Below are 18035 nucleotides of genomic sequence, written 5' to 3'. Positions count from 1 at the left end.
CTCAGCTGGTTAAGCGTCTGCCTTCGGCTGGGGTCATGATCTGGGGTCCTGGGATCGAGTCTCCCGTTGGGCTCCCTGCTCAGTGGGGAGTCTGCTTCTCCCTCTGCCCTTCCCCCCATGTTTTTTTTTTCTCTCTCTCTCAAACAAATAAATAAAATCTAAAACAAAAAAGAAATATAGGCTGATTTCTAGCCATTTCTCCTTTTCCTCCCTCCCCTGTTACAGGTTTTTTCCTTATATATATATATATTATAAATATAAATTTATATTAGAATATAAATATATAATATAAATATAATTATAACTATATTTATAGATATAAATATATACAAATATATAAATATATACACGTATAAACATATATGTATGTAGGTAGGTATATGTAATATTTATATATATATAAATCTAAATATTTATATATATACAAATCTATGTATACTTAAGAAAGAACCAGAACAAAAATCCTGCTCTTTGTTTAAACAAGAGATATTTCTTCAGGCTTGTTACTGATTTTTTTTCTCTTATTCCCACAATGCATCAAGTTAGAAAGAAGAGGTTGATTTAATTTTTCAGGCAGGGAAAAATAAACACCCTCTGGGCTTTTCCTAATAGCGCAAAGCCACACCTTCTGAAGTGTGTTCAGCAGGGAAATGTCCCCACCAGGATTGTGGGGCTGCCTGATGAGGGTCTCCTATTTCCATGGACTCTAATTTTCAAAGCTGCTCCTTTCCTTAACAGAATTTGGAATTTTATTTGTCCCACCTGTGAAGTAGAGATGGGCGTATTATGGACTCAAGGTGTGAATCCTCTTAATGAAACAGCATTTAGAAATGAGAGCCTCACCGTCTTTGCTAGAGATTAGTCGTAATGTGCTGAGGACCCTGTCCAATCAGAAGCTGATCTTAAAAAGCACATTTCATGTGATGAAAGAGTACAATCATTGGTTGCTATCTTTGGAGGACAGTTACAGGGCAGATAAAAAAATGAACATTTCTTAAAAAGCCATTAAATGGGCGGGAGACAAATTCTGAAAACAGAAGGAGGCAAAGAAGAAATAATGAACAGAAATAGAATGGGATTTGAAAGTTAAAAAGCAAGTTAATTTGTCATTATTGGGTAGAAAGGCCCCCAATGGTGAGGTAATATCCTGGGCTGAACTACTGAGTTTTTAAGGCCACATGCAGGAGATAGGTGTCTATTCTTTTTGCCTTGTCTTGAATAGATGGGAAGCATTTATTGGAAGTCAGTGCAATTGCCTCCTGACTTCACTGATGTGGGAAGTCTTTGCTAATAACCACACTTGCCTAAAAGATGTTGGCACAAAACATTTTAGAAAGAAAGACAAGGACAAGCCACTTTTTGGAATGAACAGGAAAAAAGGAAAGAGAGAAGACAGGTGGGGAAATAAATATTCATCTCCAGATCAGCTCTCCAGTGGGGGTAGCAAAGGGACCCGAGGCTGCAGTTAGACATCCCTGGATGTGAATCTTATCCCTGCATACCCCAACTGTGTGACTGCAGACGAGTTTCTTAACCTCTCTGAGCTTCTGTTTCCCCACCCGGGCAATGGGACACTTAAGTGCACCACGATTGCTGTGGGAATGAAGTGAGGAAGTAGGAGACATGGTGCACATTCCACAAATGTCTTCTCTTTCTCAGGGCATGACCAATCTCTGAGCCAAAATCCAGTGACGATTATGTGATTTGTGGTGAACGCTGTATAGTTTTATTATATGTCCGAACACAGTTTGATGGCATCTATGGAGCAAGGCTGGTGGCATTTGGGTGGACAAGTGGGCCTTAGAGGCTGCCCTAGCCCTGCCAGATTCCTGGTGCAGGTGCAGGGAGACCCACAGGTACCCGCCTGGGGCCAGCAGCTGGGCAGTGGGGAGCAAGGGTCATGTTCGTGATGAATCGCGGCTGCCAACTGTCCTCGATGTGAGCAGATCCCAATCTGCACACAAGTGGTAAGGGGAGGGTGAGGGGAAGGCTCATTAATTTTGCTTGTTTGATAGAGTTCTTTATTTTATTATTTTCTCTATAAATGTGGTACTGGCTCATTTCAGGAAAAAAAAAAAAGGCTGCAAACACAAAGCAGCCAAAAGGAGAAACTATAAAATACCCATAATTTTTCTACCACATTAAGACAGTGTGGCACTTCTCAAACTTTTCATCTTTTACGGAATGAATTTGCTCCCTTAGGAATGAATTCACCTTTTTATTATAAACCTACATTTGTTTCAATATAAGCATCATGCTTTAAGTTAAATTACTTATGTCTCTCACTCCCGCGTCCCTGAGTATGACAGGCTCTTTAGGGCAACTCCATGGCTAACCCAAGGCCTCCACTACTAGTAGGTACACCAAAGTGTCCCCTAGTTTGGGTATATTTTTCCAGACCATTTCCTCATTTTCTGTGATTTTACACACTACAGTGCTTGCAGCTGTTTCCTCGCATAGTTAAAATCAAGGGCATTTAAAAAATTAAAATTTTGCTTATCTATTTTTGCTTATTTTTTTGTAATGAATTTATATTGCTTTTAAAACAAATCGTTTGCTTTTATATAAAATTTACAGAAAATGTATTGAAACCAGTTTACAAATTGAGTACTGTCTATAGTAGAATTGTAGTAAGGGTATTATATGTATATATAGCTATATAGGCATTCTGTAGCTATATATTTATCTGTAAACATGTATGTTTTAAAACCCCCATATAGTTACATGTCTATATATGTATATGTTTTTTATGGCAATATATCATGAACATATTTTTATACTGAATATACTTTACTATATCATTTTATTGGTTGCATAGTAATCAATAGCATAACTATATAATATACAATGATATATAACAATATATATAACATAGTTATATAATACTATAGCTATGACATAAATCAATGAAGCCTATATCATTGGGTAGCTGAATTTTTCCCAATTTCTTACTATTACAAATGTTGCTGTGTTGAATATCCTTGTATACATCCTTAATTATTTGACATGTTGTAGTTGAAAAGTCAGGTAGTAAGTTTATTCTAATGGTAAGCCATGTTCCAAGTTTCAATGTTATGAACAGTGGTTAGATTCCCAGGCTAGCCCAGAACAATTGATTGAATGTAATATAGTCATACTAGGATTTGGGTACTGTTACGCTGTAGTGGGTTGAATTGTATTTCCCTCATGTCCCCCAAATATGTTCAAGTCCCTAAACCCTGGTACTTGTGAGTGTAACCTTATATGGAAAAGAGTTTTTGCTGTTGTAATCCAGGAAAGACGTGGTCATACTGGATTAAGCTGGACCCTAGACCCACTGTTGTCTTTATAAAAGAAAGGAGAGGAAGATACGGGCATGGGGACAGAGAGGAAAGGTCATGTGAATGAAGACAGATGCAGATATTAGAGGTATGGTGTCATAAGCCCCGGAATGTCAGGAGCCACCAGGAGCTGGAAGAGGCAAGAAAGGATTTTCCCCTAGAGTTCTTTGAGGGAGGGCAGCCATGCTGACACCTCTATTTCAGAACTCTGGCCTCCAGGATTGTGCGAGAATACATTTTCGTCTTTTCTTAAAGCTACCTAGTATGTGATATTTTGTTACAGCAGTTCTAGGGAATGAGTTCATATGCCTGATCGCCTTTTGGATCACCTTTATATTTCTTTGTAGAATGAATATTACAAAGGGTAGTTAGATCCCCGATATAACTCACAAAAATATTTAAAAGCATAATATAATCAAAACATAGCTCTATACCATTTAATATCCTTTAAAGCTGTCTTTGCATAAAAAAGCCCCACATGTATAACTGGCAGGACGAACTTTGTCTTCAGATAGACTTGAGACAGTTCCCTATCCTGCCACGAGGGGGCGGTTCTGGCGGGGGGGCTTCTAAGAGGGAAACAGGATACTGCAGGTAATGTCTAACGTGCACCTACTGTGCTGGTATACAGTGGCGAATTAGAGTCCCGTCCTCCATGGGCTATACAGTTTAGGTTGGGAGGGATGGGGGCTTTGGGAGAACATTTCGGGAGAACAGAATCTATAGTGACCAGTGAGGTGGGCAGGTCACCTCAGAGGGAAGATGCTAGGATTGGGGAGCTTTACTGGGATCAGCCTTCATGGGCAATACCAGCCATGTGGAACCTCCCTTGAAAGGTCGTGGGGATACTGGGGAGGGAAGCGAAGAGGAGGGTTAAGTGTGGCCGTGTCTTCTAGATGAAGAAGGTCTGGAAAGTAAAGTTGTGTTTTGAGGCTTTGCGTACCAACGAGAGAGAAATTCCCCTAAGAAGGAAGTCAGTGTATCTTTTTCAGACTCATCTGAGATTCTAGCCACTTCTGTATCATTTTTCGTGCTTGCTCCGCCCTGTTTCTTATTCATTTCAGGCCAAGGAAACCAATCTGTGACTTAAATTTGATTACCATAGATTTTTAGGCTTGGATTTGTGGACTGTGTCCTTGAATCCATTTAATTGGCCTAATCCATTCAAGCGTGGTAACTGAGCACCAGCAAAAATGAGTCCTAAGCTAATGGCAACGGCTTGCTCTCTGGTAGGAAGATTGATTTAATGCGATGAATCAATGTTTTAGAGCCATCAGTTAATTTCCTTTTGTGTTCCACATGTTAATTACCAGAGGAAACAATTTCATACCTAACTGAAAAGGATGAAACAAGATGTTGATTCTCACGTCAAATTACTTGGAACAGAAATCTGGGAAAGCCACAGATGGGTACTGGCTGTGTGTGGTCTGAGGGCAGTAACTTGAAAACTTCCATTTCACAATAAGGCACATGTATATCAGCCTAATAGAGAGTAGGATATGGATGTTTCAAGGCTAAGATCAAGCCATATGATCCATGCATTTCCACACAACAATGAGAATTGTTCACAGCTGCTGTATTATGTGGTTTACCTGAAATAGTAGGTCTCTCAAACTTGATAACCTCCAATGCTGACTCTAATAAGTATTTTTATTGCAAAGTTGCTTAAGTATATGAAAACGTAAAACTCTGTGTAAACCCCTTTATAGCTCCTAGGCAGCTGTAAAATCCCATTCCATTTACCCATTAAACAACTGCATTTTATTTTATTTGGATTTTGTTGAGTTTGCAGTTTTGTTTGAATTTACCATGTCCGGTGATGTTGGTTAGCTAAAACGAAATCACTTCCACCATGAACTTGGCTCTCTGGGTTCTCTGTGCAGTTGCCACACGCTCCCTTTGTTCCTCCACATCATGTTGCAAGTATTTTTATCATTCATGGATCAGTCTTTGCTTTCCCATTTTTAACATTAGAATAGTATTTTGTGGTGGCCATATACATACTATTATTTGTGTTTTATATTGCTTGCATATTGATGAGAGAAGGGACATTCAAACTCAAACTCAAACTTGCAAATTTCCATGCAGGTGAATGTGAAAAGTCTCAGCCTCCCAAGGTTTGGGATATTTCAGGTCCTTGAAGAGCCTCTACTACTTGTAATGATGTCTGAAACAGGCCTGCCAGAGGCCCCTAACCCTTTGCAGATGCCGGGGACTTCAGCTAGTTACAGCCTGCCTTAGGGAACTGCCCCTTTCCCAGCACAGCAGAGAGAAAGGTCATGGCATGAGAGAGCCAATGGTGGACGGGGAGGCATCTATTGGACTGGCGAGGAAGCTGCCACACTGGGAGATCTGTGTGCCCTTCCCCTCTGAGGCATGAGTCATGCCACTACTATAACTTTGACCTTGTGAGTGCAGCTAGCTGCCCAGTGTGATGTAGCTGTAAGGGACGCAAAGGTCTCTAGGTCAAGGTAAATATGAGACAGCCTGCATCTAAGTCCTAGCTCTGCTGCTCACAGCTGAGTAACCTTGGGCATGGTTTTGAAAACACAGGCTAGGCTGCTGGGACCACAGGTCCCAGATAGTGTGGCTTAAACAGGTGGACTTTATAATTGTGCCGCACATTGCGGTCTGAGTGTGGCAGCTTGGCAACACGGGAGAACAAGCTCCTACCATCTTGTCCCTTTGTCCACCCCACCTTCATCTGCGTGGTCAAAGATGGCCAGCCACCATGTTCACATTTTAGCCACAGGTGAGAGGGAAAGGGGCACTTTGTTTATTTCATGACCTGGAGTCACACCCATCGCTTCTGCTCACACATCATCATCTAGAATGTACTCATGTGGTAGTGAGTGCTGCAATGGAGTCCACGCATCCAGCCAAACAAATATTCCCAGAGAAGAAGAAAAATGTTTGGGGGTGTGTGTCAGGTAGGGGGATGGGAGGGCAACTAGTAGTCTTTGCCCGAGCTCTCTAAATCCCAGTTTCCCCATCTTTCAAATAGGGATAATGCTAGTCTTCTTTACAGGGAGATACTTGTGAATATGGAATCGGGGTTTCCTTGAAGAGATCTTGGGGTAGTACTTGACTTTCATCAAGTGCTGAGGAAGATGAGCTGTTGGCCACAAACTTGGGCGACATTACTCATGCCATGAGTGACTCATGGCAGTGACGTTCCGTTCACGTCAGATGATGTAGGTCACGGTGATGATTGTGAGGGATTGTTCTCCAAGGCCATGCTGTGTGAAATGCTTTCTGGTCAACCCCAGGTTGCCAAGGCAGCATGCAGAGTGGTTGGGTGTGGCTTCTAGCTCCAGACTGCCTGGGTTAGAAGCCTGCCCTGCCCCTTCAGGCCATGCCATGCAGGGCAAGTCACTTCATGGCTCTATACTTCTGTCACCTCATGTCTATAAAGATGACAATATCTGCTTCATGGAGTTGTTATGATAATTAAATGGATTATTATTTGTGAAGTGCTTATAACAGCATGGAGCACATAGAAATTTCTAGATAAGTTAGTTCATGCGAAATAAATGCAATATTGTGGGTATGCTGTTGAGTCCTGATGTTATGAACCTTCCCCTTTACTACGACCATCAAAGAAAGGATTCCTTCCTTCCTTTTGCTTAGAGTGGAAGCTCCATTAAGGGAGGGAATTTGTCTTCTCTTGCTCAAAACCCGGGGCCTGGAAAAATACCTAGCTCTTTGTAAGCCCTTAATGGATAGCTGGATTCTGCAGGCTAGGTGTTCCTTAGGGAAATAACACGTGTCATGAGTGACCTGTCATCCTTGTTTCTTACAGTATTGTCTGGTGCTAAGAGGATAATTTGCCAACAAAAGAAACAAGCCATGATCTTCAGGCAAAGTCCTGGATCCAAACCTCTGGGTATAGAGAGGGGAAGGAACACTGAGGATGGTTGTAAAGGTTTCATTCAAGACTTGATCAACCCCTAATTACCTGTAGGACTTTGTGTCCATGGGAGCAGGTATCAAAGCCTAAATTTTTCCATCTGTAAAATGGGAATAGCATTTACCTTTTGGGCATTTGGGGAACTATGTTTGTCAATTCACTAAAACTATAGGGGGATGTCTTATGTGCCTGGCAAAATGAGNCCCAGTGTGATGTAGCTGTAAGGGACGCAAAGGTCTCTAGGTCAAGGTAAATATGAGACAGCCTGCATCTAAATCCTAGCTCTGCTGCTCACAGTTGAGTAACCTTGGGCATGGTTTTGAAAACACAGGCTAGGCTGCTGGGACCAGAGGTCCCAGATAGTGTGGCTTAAACAGGTGGACTTTATAATTGTGCCTCACATTGCGGTCTGAGTGTGGCAGCTTGGCAACACGGGACAACGNTTACAATATGTCCATCTATTGTGAAGGGGCCTTGCTAAATGTGGAGACTCCACACGGGAGGAAGCATGACCCGCAACAGAAGGTAACTTGGCTCGCGCGAGGCTGCCATTGAAAGCAGACAAAGGTCTTGAGTTGGATATTTTACGCTGGGACACTTAATCATCTGTAGCTTGTTTCCAGTAAGAGNCCCAGTGTGATGTAGCTGTAAGGGACGCAAAGGTCTCTAGGTCAAGGTAAATATGAGACAGCCTGCATCTAAGTCCTAGCTCTGCTGCTCACAGCTGAGTAACCTTGGGCATGGTTTTGAAAACACAGGCTAGGCTGCTGGGACCACAGGTCCCAGATAGTGTGGCTTAAACAGGTGGACTTTATAATTGTGCCGCACATTGCGGTCTGAGTGTGGCAGCTTGGCAACACGGGAGAACAAGCTCCTACCATCTTGTCCCTTTGTCCACCCCACCTTCATCTGCGTGGTCAAAGATGGCCAGCCACCATGTTCACATTTTAGCCACAGGTGAGAGGGAAAGGGGCACTTTGTTTATTTCATGACCTGGAGTCACACCCATCGCTTCTGCTCACACATCATCATCTAGAATGTACTCATGTGGTAGTGAGTGCTGCAATGGAGTCCACGCATCCAGCCAAACAAATATTCCCAGAGAAGAAGAAAAATGTTTGGGGGTGTGTGTCAGGTAGGGGGATGGGAGGGCAACTAGTAGTCTTTGCCCGAGCTCTCTAAATCCCAGTTTCCCCATCTTTCAAATAGGGATAATGCTAGTCTTCTTTACAGGGAGATACTTGTGAATATGGAATCGGGGTTTCCTTGAAGAGATCTTGGGGTAGTACTTGACTTTCATCAAGTGCTGAGGAAGATGAGCTGTTGGCCACAAACTTGGGCGACATTACTCATGCCATGAGTGACTCATGGCAGTGACGTTCCGTTCACGTCAGATGATGTAGGTCACGGTGATGATTGTGAGGGATTGTTCTCCAAGGCCATGCTGTGTGAAATGCTTTCTGGTCAACCCCAGGTTGCCAAGGCAGCATGCAGAGTGGTTGGGTGTGGCTTCTAGCTCCAGACTGCCTGGGTTAGAAGCCTGCCCTGCCCCTTCAGGCCATGCCATGCAGGGCAAGTCACTTCATGGCTCTATACTTCTGTCACCTCATGTCTATAAAGATGACAATATCTGCTTCATGGAGTTGTTATGATAATTAAATGGATTATTATTTGTGAAGTGCTTATAACAGCATGGAGCACATAGAAATTTCTAGATAAGTTAGTTCATGCGAAGTAAATGCAATATTGTGGGTATGCTGTTGAGTCCTGATGTTATGAACCTTCCCCTTTACTACGACCATCAAAGAAAGGATTCCTTCCTTCCTTTTGCTTAGAGTGGAAGCTCCATTAAGGGAGGGAATTTGTCTTCTCTTGCTCAAAACCCGGGGCCTGGAAAAATACCTAGCTCTTTGTAAGCCCTTAATGGATAGCTGGATTCTGCAGGCTAGGTGTTCCTTAGGGAAATAACACGTGTCATGAGTGACCTGTCATCCTTGTTTCTTACAGTATTGTCTGGTGCTAAGAGGATAATTTGCCAACAAAAGAAACAAGCCATGATCTTCAGGCAAAGTCCTGGATCCAAACCTCTGGGTATAGAGAGGGGAAGGAACACTGAGGATGGTTGTAAAGGTTTCATTCAAGACTTGATCAACCCCTAATTACCTGTAGGACTTTGTGTCCATGGGAGCAGGTATCAAAGCCTAAATTTTTCCATCTGTAAAATGGGAATAGCATTTACCTTTTGGGCATTTGGGGAACTATGTTTGTCAATTCACTAAAGCTATAGGGAGATGTCTTATGTGCCTGGCAAAATGATTACAATATGTCCATCTATTGTGAAGGGGCCTTGCTAAATGTGGAGACTCCACACGGGAGGAAGCATGACCCGCAACAGAAGGTAACTTGGCTCGCGCGAGGCTGCCATTGAAAGCAGACAAAGGTCTTGAGTTGGATATTTTACGCTGGGACACTTAATCATCTGTAGCTTGTTTCCAGTAAGAGGAAGGCTGCTTTCTGTGATGTGAAATCATTTTGATTTTTAGGCACTGCTTTTGCTTCCAGTTGAAATGATTCTTTCTAACACAGGAGGATTCTGTGCGCTATTCTGAGAAGGCCGGCAGACCCTTTTGGAAGTGACCGTAATGGGATTTGCTGCATACATCAGAGGGTGAGGTAGCTGCGTCCTTCTTGTGCAGCAGGCAGATTTGATTTCAAACTCTGGAGGCAAATAAAGGAACCCTGGGAAGTAAATATGACAAATCTGAGCCAACGTGGAAATGACAAAAGGGGGGTGGGACTGGAACAAAAGAAGGAGCACAGAGGGTAAACAAAAGGGCTTACTTTTGCACGCCTACCTTCTCCTTCTAATGAGCATGGATGGGACCTTCACTGAGTATTGTTTTGGTGAGATTTGCTTCACCTTGGGGACACAAAGCCAGAAGNCGTAATGGGATTTGCTGCATACATCAGAGGGTGAGGTAGCTGCGTCCTTCTTGTGCAGCAGGCAGATTTGATTTCAAACTCTGGAGGCAAATAAAGGAACCCTGGGAAGTAAATATGACAAATCTGAGCCAACGTGGAAATGACAAAGGGGGGTGGGACTGGAACAAAAGAAGGAGCGCAGAGGGTAAACAAAAGGGCTTACTTTTGCACGCCTACCTTCTCCTTCTAATGAGCATGGATGGGACCTTCACTGAGTATTGTTTTGGTGAGATTTGCTTCACCTTGGGGACACAAAGCCAGAAGCTTTCCTTGATAACGAACATACTAAAGAAATCTTGTTCATTACAAAAGGCAGGAAGAACAACAGCGACTGGGATGACTTTTAAATGAATTCAGCAGAGATTGTTCTAGGTTGGGTTTAGGAACAAAGGAGGAACAAGGACAAGGCAAACTCTATTTTTGCAGGTGGGGAGCCTTAGGCATAAACTGTTTTGCAAGGCATAATTTTGCAAGACCCATAAGCTGACAAAATGCTCCTAGGTCANGGTTGGGTTTAGGAACAAAGGAGGAACAAGGACAAGGCAAACTCTATTTTTGCAGGTGGGGAGCCTTAGGCACAAACTGTTTTGCAAGGCATAATTTTGCAAGACCCATAAGCTGACAAAATGCTCCTAGGTCAGGGTCACTTCCAGGAGAGGGGCCCTATCCCTGATGCTGTCCATCCCATAAAAGGCCCTTTGGAGATTCACCAATTGTCCACAGGGTCTCTGCTGACCAATCTGCACTTAATCCACGCTAGCAGGTGTGACCTCTGGCCCCACCATCCAAATAATATAAGAGTGACCCTCTGGAACTCTTACGGTGGAAATTCTTATGATGTTGGTTCCAACTCAGTTGGAGGAGTGTTTTTGTGTCTGGGCGGGCTTGGATGGCAGCAGGGATCCTGTGGGAAAGCACAGCCTTGAGCCATCTCTAAAACTATACTAGGGATGTAGCTGATGATTTTATCATCAGCGGGATAAGCACCATACCAAAGAAACCATGACAATCATGGTGAAATGTGAAGATACCACACACACCAAAAGAGACCTAAGACGAAAAATAAAGCTTCCTAAGTCAGAGAGACAGGGCATGGGACACACTAGCACCAGCAGGAACAGTGGAATCTATTCAGACACTTTTGTTGAGATGGCGTGCCTTTCCAGGATTGTGTAAAGCATAGCCATTCACTTGTTCATTCATTCATTCAAAAGCATTTACTGAGTGGGGTGCCTGGGTGGCTCAGTCAGTTGATTGTCCCATTCTTGGTTTGGCTCAGGTCCTCATCTCATGGGTTGTGAGATCGAGACTCTCTCTCTCAAAAAAAAAAAAAAATCTTTAAAAAGAAACAAAAAACCAAAAGCATTTACCGAGTACCTTCTATGTGTTAAGAACTATGCTAGGGCCTGGGATTTTAATGTTGTGTCTTACAAATAGTTCATGCTACTGGGAACTCTAGCCAGAGGGGAGACAGACATGCAAACAAATATTTGCCCTAAAATGGTGGGGGCATGTACAAGAGAGGAGTCTTCTTGGGAAAATGGGAGGGAAGTTTGAGAAAAGCCCCTCAGAGGAGGTGGTTCTGGTTTTCTCTGCAATGGGCATCATTGTGTCATTCTAACAAATTGATAGGAACACACATACAGTCATGTCCGCACACATGTATAATTCTACCTGCCAGAAGGTTGCAGGAGACAGAAGTCTGCGTTCTAGAATTCTCTTAACCTTGGGGGCAAATGACTAGGTATACGAGAAATTCTTCTAACAATGATGAGAATGAGTCACCCTGATGGGAAGAATTTATTTATTCCAAGAAAAACAATGAAGACACTCTTCTTTCTGGTGGGAAGTTTGGAAGATGGAATAGATGAGAAGAAAGGATTTAAGGCAGTGGAGACATCACTTATTTAATAAGCTTATAAAGAAAAAGAAGTGGACAGAGCTGTTGTTAGGGGAATAAGTGGGGATCTTAAATGGCAGTTTTGCTCCTTTAGCCTCTTCCAACCTTTGCATCGGATCTCAGAAGTGAACTATGTGTGTTTTTTCTAGAATGACCCATGAGGTCCAGCTTCCTGTGTGCAATCGCCTGAGCCCTGGTCTCAGCCTTTGTAACTGAATTCTATATACCAGAGGGCAGATTGATTCAGAGGAAGGTACTGGTGTAATTTCATAGGAAGGATGGGCAGCCTGGTGCTGGTTTGGGGAGCAGATGCAGAGCAGTGAGGGGAGTGGTGGGTTTCGAGAAGCCAGAGCTCCGGCTCCCCACCCCGCCTCCCTTTTTCCAGAGAAAACCACACCCAGGAGGTAAAACAAGAGACAGGGACTCACCGCAGCATGGCTGAGGACGTCTGTGTCTGCCCAGCCTTCTGTCAGAGTCCATTTGGGAGATGCCTCCTTCACGGTCCGTTGTGAGCAGTACTGAGCTGATGTGTGGAAAGCACTTAGGAGGGTAGTTGCTGACACAGAGAAAATGCTCTGTACGTGCTGCTGTCCGCTCCGAGAACCTCAAGGACACGCATTTTACGTGTAAAACTGAGTTCTGAAGGGAAGGGGTGTGTGTGCATGCACCTGAGTTGAGAATGTTTGATGATAGAAGAATTCAATGCCTCCTCTATTTGAGAACTTTCTAGACCAAGTAATAATTGCAATCTCTCAGCTGGGGGCAAAGAAGTTGGCATTTTTGGTCTGTAAACATTGAAGTCATGGTCCTAGGATGTCACAGCTGGGAGGGACCTCATGTGTCTCCCCCCCGCCCCCAGATTTTATTGATGAGAAAACCTTCAGAAGACAAGTCTCACCCAAGACCAGTTGGGCAGGAAGAAGCAGAGGCAGATGATAGCTTCTGTTAGCTTGAGAGTAGAGGGAGCCGAGGGCTCTGAGTTCCCGTCAAGCCTTACTCACTCTCCGGGTGACAGATGAGCCTGTGAATTATGCCAGGGCAAGGGCTGGCCTCACACATGTCAGTCAGCTCAGACAGTGGAGGATGGAGATGAGTTTGAGTGGAGAGAGGCAGACAAAGACATACTCCCAAGGCTCCTCCTGCTTCCATTGTCGTGCCTCGTCTGAACGTCACCCCTGCTGACCACGTTCCTGGAGAGGTTGGCTTGGTGATACACCTCAGGTCGCGCTGGCCATCCTGTGGTTCAGTCAGGGACAGACTGGTGGACATGTGTGCGCGTGTGCGTGTGTGTGTGTGTGTGTGTGTGAGAGAGAGAGAGGTAGACAGAGAGACAGAAATAGAGACGGAGGCAGAGAGAGAGATAGGCAGACCATGGGAAGTCTCAAATAGGCTTGGGAGAGAAGGTGAGGAATCAAAGAGACCATTCTCATTACCCCACTTCTTATGAGCATTTTTTACTATTGATTCAATTTGTGTGTCAAGAGAAAAAAATGTCCAAATAATACTGTACTCTTAAGACACATTTTTATGTAGAGTGTCCCCTAAATCTTAATGCTTGCTTAAAACTGCTGAGGTACTCTTTAGGTGAAGGATTAAGCGCCGTAGTCCAGAGTGTTGAGGGGGTGAGTGCTGGAGAGGGGAAGTGGGGCAGGTTTGGGGGCTGCACCCCAGCGAGGAGCGGGCCGCCCCACATCTGAGCGGGTGGGGAGGAGCCCTTGTGGGCAGATGGCTGTGCCATAAAATGATTCAGTTCATAAGTGGTTGGCCTGAGTGGACCTCTCAGTGGGAATCGGTAGGGAGGAGAATAGAGAAGGCTGGAAAAGGAGTAGGGATGGCGGACCAGGAAGGAAGGGAGGCTGCGGATTCACAGAAAGCCGGTGGTGGTGCTTCCTGAACTTTCAAGTCAAGGCAGTGGAGTTCAAGCCAAGCTCAGTCTGATCACCGAGGGACCAGGAGCTGCAGTGCTATCTGGGTTACATAAATAATTCAAGTACTAGCTGTCTAGGAATCCACGTCCTGAGGACTTATGGGGTCATCCTGTCTTTTAATATTTAAAAACAAACAAGCAAAAAGGCTTGCACTCCTGGCCTCACATACTGTGGTAGCCCAGTTCCGATCTTAATATTTTCATAACACCGGGAAGCTTACGATCCCTTGCTCACCTTTTGCTCCAATTTATGGTTGTGGCTGAATAATTCTGGAGCGTGGACCTTGGTTCGTCTCCTGTGGCTGTTCTTTCCATTTTACCCCACGTGCCATAAACCCTTTTTAAAAATTTCCCAGAAGCATCCCCAAAGCAAAACGGCTGATGCAATAGCCTTTTACCGACGAGGGGTCACAACACAGGCCAGACGGACAGCTTGAATCATTTATTAGATTTGCTAGTCTATAAATCTCCCTTGGCCTTTCCCCACTGCCTGGAACATCTTGCTGGCTGTCTTCCCTTCTCAAGCTCTAGCACGTCCTCCATTTTGCTGGGCCCTTCTTCCTTCTTTTGTGGACAATTCACATCTGTCTGGACGCTCGTCCCTCATCTATGTCCTGGAGAAATAAACTTTGTTTTATTCTGCTAATCTGCTGATTACTGCTTATCTTCTCCACTTTTCTTATTAGAGCTAGAACCTGCCTTTTCACAACAAGAATGGCCCTTCGAAATGTTTTTCTAGATAACAGTTTTCTCCCTAAAAGGGAACTTTGCCACCGAGTTTTAAAATAACACGTTCCCACCCCTACGTCATTAAATTCTGCGTTCTTAATTTAAGGAGGAGGAGGGAAAGGGATGACTATTTCTTGAGGGTTTATTCAAATTAGACTTTTTAATGCAGCTTTTTAATGCAGCATTTTATTTAATGTTCCTAAAAGCCCTGTAGTTGGGAGTGGGTCATCTGCCTGGTTTACAGATGAGGACAACAAAGGTCAGGCGAGTCAGGACACTCCAGGTCGCATAGGCTGGGGTATGGTGGACCTTGAGCTCAAGCCAGAGTCTTTGGATTCCAGAATGCATGCTCTTTCCATCATTTTTCTTGCCTTCGAAGGGAGGGCATGGTCATAGAAACCTCATCTGTAGACGTTGTGTATTCTTCTCTCTTTGGCCAGGTTTTCCCACTTGCTACAGGGGCAGCTCTGGTTCTCTCTTTCTTCTTCCCTTTCTGCTCTCTTACAAGGCCCCTTGGTCCTGAGTTGGGTCGATTCTACCTCTAGCATGCTTCTGCTCTGCAGACCTTGTCATCTCAGCATCTACTCCCTTCCAGCCCGTACTTGTGGCCATAGACTGGCCCGGCGCCCTGGGTTGGGCCTGCAGTCAGTCTGAAAGATGTGAGTCCAAACTGCAGCCTGGGCTCTAAACAGTTGTGTGACCTCGGGCAAGTGAAATGATTTGCTTTCGTTTTTTCTTCTTTGAAATGGAGAGAGTGAGAGCACCCAACTCTGAGGGCTGCTGTAAGGGGCCAATGATGAGGTCACTAAAGAGATCAGCAGGGCCTGGTGACTCCTAAGGGCTCATAAATGGTAATGATTGGTATGGTTGTTGACATGGCAGTCTTGCTACCACTCTCCTCAAACCCTTCACGGGCACACATTGCTTGCCCGCCCAGACTCCTTGGCCGGATACTCAAGTCCTCGGCCATCTGTAATCTAGCCTAAGCCCACCTTTCTAGCTCAGTCATTTCCTCTAAACACTCTTTTCTGACCCCCTGGCTCCTGCCATGGGAAGTGAGCCAACCCTAGTCTCTGTTTCTTCAGCTCTTTGTGCATTTGAATAACACATAGTTCTTGGTACCTCTAGGCATGTTCATTTACTCTGCTTAAGAGTAAACTCTTTGGGGGAACACCTGGGTGGCTCAGTCGGTTGAGTGTCTGCCTTGGGCTCAGGTCATGATCCCGGGGTTCTGGGATCAAGTCCTGCATCGGGCTCCCTGCTCAGCGGGAGTCTGCTTCTCCTTCTGCCCCTCCTCCTGCTTGTTCTCTCTCTCTCAGATGAATAAATAAAATCTTTTTTAAAAAAGAATAAACTCTGAAGATAGTCATTTTATGTTTTTGGTATTATAGGCAGTGTCTAGAATGAATTCAAGAAATGGTTGGGGAAACAAAGAACTGAGCAGTTTCTACTGTGGGGGGCAGTTTGAGCCTCCACTTACTTAATCCCCCCGACACTGGTTCCATTTCCTGCTTCTCCCCGATTCAGTCTCTGCTCACAGCTTACCTCACTCTCAAGATGGACATCGAATTTTCCACTCTAAGACATAGGTATATATTGGAAGGGTTCCCATTATCTACTTGGAAAGTTACCTCTTTCCTAGTGGTCTCTAAGATAGAGTATACAGACCCAAGGGAACACATGAGGCGATCCACTAGGGAGTCGGGGAAAATATTAGCCCTTATGTTTACTTATATATTTTCTTTCCTTAATCCCTATTTTTTGATGCATGCTTTATAATGTATATAATGTACTAGGACAATAGAACTGGCTCATTATATAATTTACAAAGAAATATGCACCTATTGCATATTTAAATTTTAAAAATGTATTTATAGGATGCTTAATCAAATAAATTTAGAGCCCAAAGCTTCTCTACCTGCTGCTACTGGCTGAGAAACACAGCTGTGAACATATCACTCCTTGGTCAAAACAGTGAATTCGTGCTCTGATGTACAACAAATAGAGTACACACTCCTTAACCTGCTCTTCAAGGCCTTACGTGATCTGACCCCGATTGAGTTTTCTTTTTTCTTTTTTTCAGTTTATTGTTGTTGCTGTTGTTTTTTTAAAATAATTTTGTATTAGGTTATGTTAGTCACCATACAGTACATCCTTAGTTTTTGATGTAGTGTTCCATGATTCATTGTTTGCTTATAAGACCCATGCAATCTGTGCCCTCTTTAATACCCATCACCAGCCTATCCCAATCCCCCACTCTCCTCCCCTCTGAAGCCCTCAGTTTGTTTCCCAGAGCCCATAGTCTCTAGTGGTTCATTCCCCCTTCTATTTACCCCGCCTTCATTCTTCCCTTCCAACTGAGTTTTCTAGCTTTAAATCCTGCTGCTGGCATCCCCTGTATGCACTTGATGCTTTCCCAGCCACATGGGTTTACATATGCTTCTTCCTTTTAAGATTTTTTATTTATTTTTTATTTATTTGACAGAGATAGACAGCCAGAGAGAGAGGGAACACAAGCAGGGGGAGTGGGAGACGAAGAAGCAGGCTCTCAGCGGAGGAGCCCGATGTAGGATTCGATGCCGAAACCCCGGGATCACGCCCTGAGCCGAAGGCAGACGCCTAACGACTGCGCTACCCAGGCGCCCCTGCTTCTTCCTTTTATTTGTCCAACTTTATAGGATCCTAGTGTAGTCCCTTTATCTGCATCTCCTCTGTCATTTTTACAAACGCTTTACCTTCTGTTTATGTAACTGTCCTATTCCCTGTTCCAGACTATAAACTCCTATTTTTGATTCCATCTTTTTAACCTCTCTCTTACCATAGATGAATGCCAAGGGAGAGCCTGGGTTTGGGACTTTTGCATAACAAGACTGTTTGCCATCAGAGGCTCTTCCTTGCGTTGCCTTTTCAAGGGAGTGAGTAATGTCTGGCCTTTCCAGAATTAAGCTGTCACCTGGTTGTCCTCTCTCCAGCCTACAGGCACATCAAGAAGGTCCCCTGTCTTTAAGCAGTGCCACCATCAGGAAAGACCCTGTCTGCTCATCACTAGGATTCGTGCACAGTATCATTTGAGATCCTCAGCCCGAGAGGTCACTCACTGCCCTGAGCCGATAAGGTCAATTCGTTTTGTTACATATTTACCGATCTTCTAGGTATGGTTTGAGTGTGCTGAGTAGTTTCCATTTGCCCCTCCAGCTCCAATCTTTCACCCCTTTCTACCCTATTCAGCAGCCCCTGTGGTTGACATGAATGGGCCACATCAGTGGG

The sequence above is a fragment of the Ailuropoda melanoleuca genome, chromosome 6 (assembly GCF_002007445.2).
Source record: "Ailuropoda melanoleuca isolate Jingjing chromosome 6, ASM200744v2, whole genome shotgun sequence".
Classification (NCBI taxonomy): domain Eukaryota; kingdom Metazoa; phylum Chordata; class Mammalia; order Carnivora; family Ursidae; genus Ailuropoda; species Ailuropoda melanoleuca.
Note: the sequence above shows the minus strand (reverse complement) of the source record.